We start from the raw sequence: 6,544 nt of genomic DNA on the forward strand, positions 1-6,544 counted from the left end.
TCAGTAGAGCTGTCCCATTAGGTCTACTGAAGGTAATTACTTTGTTTCAGTTGCAAAACCAGAATTATGCTGTCACACTGATCATAGTCCAGGGATACGTAAGGACAAAAGAAATTACATGAAATATATTTAGTATCATGAATTCCATTTCCCTAAACAAGGAAGTCGGATAATTATTATGAAATATTTCTGCAGAGACCAACCGACTAGGGAGTAAATAAAATAAAAATAAGAATAATCAACAAATATAGATTTTTAGTTCCATTATGATCGAACCCATAAGACTTAGTTCTTTCACCTTAACTTGGCCTAGATTTTTGTTTTTTCCTTTTCAGCTTATTTCGCGTATCGCAGGGCAGAAAAAGACAGTGTTATGGCTCCATATCCTTTCCACACTTTTTTCGTGACTAGCATAACATTCTAGTGTCAGTCTATTGATACAACTCTGCATTTGAGACGGTAAAGAAGTGGTGTGCTGTCCTAATGGTCGCGAATTCGATTCCCGGCTGGGGCTGGGAACAGTTAAAGGAAATTAATTTTAAAACAAACTTTACTGGTATACTACAGGAGCCACCGACATCTCATAAAAACACCCCCGCTAATACCAGTACACCAGTCATGTATGACCTGAGTCCTACAATGTATTCCACACGGACGGTAGGTGTTAGCGCCCAAGTAGTGACGGTGGTGTGTGGTATGTTGGAGGACTGCTGGGCCTCAGGGAACGGGCTACTGAACCTGTGTCCAGAGTCGGACGCTGAGAGAGAGAGAGAGAGAGAGAGAGAGAGAGAGAGAGAGGGAGAGGGAGGGAGGGGAGGAGAGAATGCATTTTTTAGGAATTAGGGGGATGTTATCATGGCTGGGAGACATTAACATGTTTTGTAATTGAGACCCTTCACAGTTAAACTAATAAATATGTTGTGTTTGTCTATAACACTGTCATTTAAAACAAGGAAGAATGCGTCTTGGAACTGCGTCTACCTTCTTCCACCCAGCGGTATCATTGCTTCTTACAGAAAAAACTAATTATTTACAAGATACTTGCCAACCATTAGCAGTCCACACTTTGTAACAGTAGTGAACTACAGAAACAATCCCGTGAATCATGTACAGTTAATGTGCTAAAAAAAAAAATGGTTGTGGATAAACTTACTTGTCTCTTTGTTGGTTATTAATCAGGATTTGCTGAATTATTAACTAATGTAATCGTTTAATGTTCCTTCACTTAAATCGAAACAGGTTTCACATCATTATTAATACCCTCTCTTCGTGTAATCACAGTATACCAAATTTTATGTTAGTTGTACCAACAGCACGTCCTCTGTCATCCTGGCCACTAAACGAGAACGTGTGGCATAATGGCGTCACAACCAGTGTGGAATTCAAGGCAACTCTGAATCGGAGTCAGGCTTTGATCGCTGGGAAGGTTGGACTGTGCTGCTGTGTTGTCAGGCTTTGATTACTGGGAAGGTAAGACTGTGCTGCTGTGTTGTCAGACTTTGATCGCTGGGAAGGTAAGACTGTGCTGCTGTGTTGTCAGACTTTGATCGCTGGGAAGGTAAGATTGTGCTGCTGTGTTGTCAGACTTTGATCGCTGGGAAGGTAAGACTGTGCTGCTGTGTTGTCAGACTTTGATCGCTGGGAAGGTAAGACTGTGCTGCTGTGTTGTCAGACTTTGATCGCTGGGAAGGTAAGACTGTGCTGCTGTGTTGTCAGACTTTGATCGCTGGGAAGGTAAGACTATGCTGCTGTGTTGTCAGACTTTGATCGCTGGGAAGGTAATACTGTGCCGCTGTGTTGATTGCAGCTAGATATTTTGGGAGGGTTTTATTATCTCCGCCAAAGAAGTTGGAGGAGGTTATATTTTCACCTATGGTTGCCTGTTTGTTTGTCCACATGATATTTCCATATGTTCTTAATGAATTTCAACTAAATTCTGTGGAAGGATGGTCCATGGGCCAAGAAAGAAGTGATTAAATTTTGAGGAGGATCCGGATCTGGCACTGGCGGAGGAATGCACTCCGGGTGCTTTCTAGTTTATTTGTTTATTTACTTAAGTTTTGTAGTTTTTTTTGTTTTATTTTTATGTTTTTTTCCATGTTCACCCAGTTGTATGATTTAGGAAAGTCGAAATCTGACGTTAACAGATAGTTTAAGGAATGATTGACTTTATTATTATTATTATTATTATTATATGGTGGGATGAAGACAGCAATGGAGGAAAAGAGAAAGAAGTGGCTAGAGTGATTATAAAACAGTGATTTACTTCAAATAACTGAATATACTGAGAGCAAGAAGCATGTAAAGAGACCAGTCAAAAGGAAAAAGGAGGTAAATTATAATCTTGGAAGAAAAATGAATTCAGATTGCTCTGAAAATATGAAGTTATTCCAGAATGAGATGCGGAAGTCTAGAAATGACAGCGGAAATAAATGTGAAAGTGTGAAAGATGTATTTGGTAGATTATCAACCCCTGGGGATGAAGTAAGGACCAGATGGAAGGAATATTTTGAAAGCCTGATGAATGAGAAGAGAGAGAGAGAGAGAGAGAGAGAGAGAGAGCACAGCTTCTGTAAAAAATGATTGGTTTGGGGGGTGTGCAGAGAAGGAATGCAGTGCCAAGAAATGTGACACTCGCGCAGGTGAAGAACACTGTGAAATGGCTGAAGAATGGGAAAGCAGCTGGGGTTGATGAGGTGTATGGAGAGATGATTAAATGTAGTGGAGAGACAGGGAATCTAGGAAGGATAAATAGATAAGATACACAGTTACAGTTGGAAACTATAACCTTATCGGAAGAATAGTTGGTATCATAGAAGGGTAGTTAGGAGGTCAGGGTGCCAACACTACCGTTTAGATAACACATATAGATACAGACAGGACAGTGATATAGGAGGTGAATAGGTACAGATAGGATACAGTGATAAGAGGGTATGTTGGAGATACACATAGGATGCATATACAGATAAGAGATAGGATAGAGAGGATACACATACGGAGAGGACACATACGTAGAAATAAATGGGAGATGCATAGATAAATTTAGCATACAAAGATAAGAAATATCGGAGATATAAACACGATACACATAACAGGGTATATAGGAGGCGGACATTATACATAGAGACACGAGAGGATACACAGACTTAATCATACAAAGATAAAAAGATACATAGATCCATAAAGATAAAGATAAAAAACTAGTCTTATCCGAGGCATACACAACATCGTATAGAGGCAAGATAGCAGCCATGGTGCCAACACACTCGCAGTTTACTAGGGCCACCAGAGGCTTAGGGAAGCTTATCAATTCCCTCAACAACCTGTAGGCAAGCATAGAGCAGGTCAGTAAATGCAGAGAGAGAGAGAGAGAGAGGTAAGTTAGTTCAGGTCTGGGGAAATTCTTTAGAATAAAGTATCTTAGTGACACAATACAAAGAGGATGGCAGAGGTGGTACAAGGGGATGGCAGAGGTGGTACAAAGAGGAAGGCAGAGGTGGTACAAAGGGGATGGGAGAGGTGGTACAAAGGGGATGGGAGAGGTGGTACAAAGGGAATGGCAGAGGTGGTACAACGAGGATGGCAGAGGTGGTACAAAGAAGTTGGCAGAGGTGAAACAATGAGGATGACAAAGATGGTACAAAGAAGATGGCAGAGGTGACCCAGTCATGTGTAGAAAATGTAGGTTAACTGTGAGAAGATATGTGATGAAACCGAAGGAGCAGACGTGAGCAGACATAAAGACCTTACGTAAAGATCCCTAATTAAAGCAGCAAAAGGCTGAGTAATACTGAAGAGCAGGTATCCAAGGATCAAAGTTTATTGAGGTTAGACGGTCAAATTCTGTAAACTGTAAATTATAGCGTACTGAAGGGATGCAAATGATAGGGTTATTGATGGGATGTAAATGATGGGGACGCAAATGATGACACCAATGATGGGGAAACAAATGGTGGGGAAGCAATTTTTTTTTTTATGTGAGAAAGAAGGAACCAATTGCCACGAACCCGCAATAACTCTTCCCTCCAAGAGAAAAACAAAATACAAGAGAGAGCCAAATTCAAGATCCGAGCATTTCGAGATGACTGGACACACGGCGTTTGAAAGACTTGAGATCATAGGAAGCAGGAAATACAGACAGAGGGAGACAGTTCCTGTGTTGGCCTGTTCCATAAATGAAGGACTGGGAGTAACAGTTAACTCTTGCATTAGAGAGTTGGACAGAAAAGGGATAGGAGTTTGCTGCTAGACGGGTGCTACGCGCCTATCGTAGAGGTGGAGGGATGCATGCAGACAGTTCAGAGGAGCAGTGACCATTGAAATAGCGATAGAAAAGAGATAAAGATGCAACAGTGCGGCGAAGAGACAGAGATTGAAGAGAGTCAGTAAGAGGAGGAGTTAATGAGATGAAAAGCCTTTGACTCCACCCTATTGAGAAGAGCTGTATGTGGGGACCCTCCCCACACATGAGAGTTGTACTCCACACAGGGGCGGATAAAACCCCTGTATAGAGTTAACAATTGTGCAGAGGGAAAGAAGGAACGGAGTCGGATTAGCACACCTAATCTCTTGGAAGCAGATTTTACAAGAGATGTTATATGATCTTTCCAAGATAAGTCCCAAGTAAATGAAACCCCAAGCATGTTCGAGGATAATGCAGGATTAAGCTTAATATTATTTAAACATTGGTGGGTATACCCGTGGAAGATTTTGTCGGGTTGATAAGTGTAAGAACTGAGTCTTTGATGCATTAAAAACAACCAGATTATTTTTACCCCAGTCAGAGATACGAGCCAAGTCAGACATTAGGTGTGCCATAGCCTCATCCCTTGTTTGTTGAAGTAACTGTTGAGATTGGTGTTGCGGGAACCGAATGGAAAGGTGAAGGGTGGAGTCATCAGCGTATGAGTGGATAGGGTTAGATGAACAGCTTAGAAGATAACTGATGAATGAAAGGAAGAGAGCTGGTGATAGGGCAGATTCCCTGAGGAACACCACTGTTGATAGATCTAGGAGAAGAACGATGGCCGTCTACATCAGCAGCTATAGAACGACCAGAAAGGATGCTAGAGATGAAGGCACAGATAGAAGGATAGAAACCGTAAGGGGGCAGTTTGGAAATTAAATGATGGGGAAGCAAATGATGAGCATGTCAATGATAGGAAAGCAAATGATGGGGAAGAAAATTATGGGGAAGCAAATTATGGGGAAGCAAATGATGGCGATGCAAACGATGGGGATGCAAACGATGAAGATGCAAACGATGGGGATGCAAATGATGGGGATGCAAATGATGGGGATGCAAATGATGGGGATGCAAATGATGGGGAAGCAAATGATGGGGATGAATATGATGGGGAAGCAAATGATGGGAATGCATAAAATGGGGATGCAAATAATGGGGATGCAAATGATGGGTATGCAAATGATGGAGGTGGAAATTATGGGGATTAAAAATGATGGGGATGCAGTATGATATGGATGGTAATGATAGGGATTCAAGATGACAGGAATAAATAATGATAGGGATGAAAAATGATAAGGATGCAAATGATGGGATGTCAGTGATAGGATGTAAATGATACAGATTCGAGTCTGCATGAGCACTCAAGCAGTATAATGAGCACTTTAGCCATAACATTAAGTAGAGAAATAAATTACAAAATAAGATGCTTGAATAGAATGTGGTTAAAAGGAAAACAAATTTGAAAAAGGTGATACTTGCTTACAAAGGTTCTGTGGCTGTTTAACGAGGATGAAGACGTGTTAATGAAATTCAATATCTCTCCTAAATAAATAAAATAGTAGATGGCAATAATATAAATCATAGAACTTAAGAGATTAACCCCTTAAGGCCGGGTGACAGTTATGAAATTAATGGATAGTGGGCGCCAGGTGACTGCTATAACCTCAAGTGTTTTCGCGCCGCAGTTTGAAGTGGCCACAACTTGATCTCGTCACCAAACGGTGTGGATAGCCTTCCAGCACCCGAAGCAAGCATATTTCAGTCGTCTCTGTGACTCTGCCAGGTGTAGGATGATATTTTCTTACGTCTCTTGTTTGATTCTGTTCCCTTCTTAAATGGATCTTTGCATCATCCACCCCTGCCAAGCCTCTTTACAAGAATACTAAAAAAGGGCTCAGTTATAGTGCCACAAGACATGCCTTGGAAGCAATAGGGTCTAATTTATCTAGTAGTGGAGTAAGTTACCATGGGCAGATGCACGAACATATCCTGCTCTCTCGCCGCTCTCGCTGCAAAAATTATTTATCTTCCTCACATCATTACTTATTAGCTCTAGGATCTACAGACCTGCGAATACTTTCATTTGGAAGAGGAAGAGTTGTTGAGTAAAGTGGTCATTAATTCACTTCCCTAGGTGCTACACTTTCCGAGACGTTAAGGCTTGAAAACATGCAGTTTTCAGTGGTCTCAGAGAAATACACGATATTGAGGCGACTACTACGTCAAATATTGCCCTGCGTGTGAGGGTTAATAATTAGTAAAAAATTAAAAGCTTCAGAAATAAGCATCAGTGGCTGA

The sequence above is a fragment of the Coenobita brevimanus genome, chromosome 15, assembly GCF_032717465.1.
Source record: "Coenobita brevimanus isolate Jiangsu-jjx chromosome 15, ASM3271746v2, whole genome shotgun sequence".
Classification (NCBI taxonomy): Eukaryota; Metazoa; Arthropoda; class Malacostraca; order Decapoda; family Coenobitidae; genus Coenobita; species Coenobita brevimanus.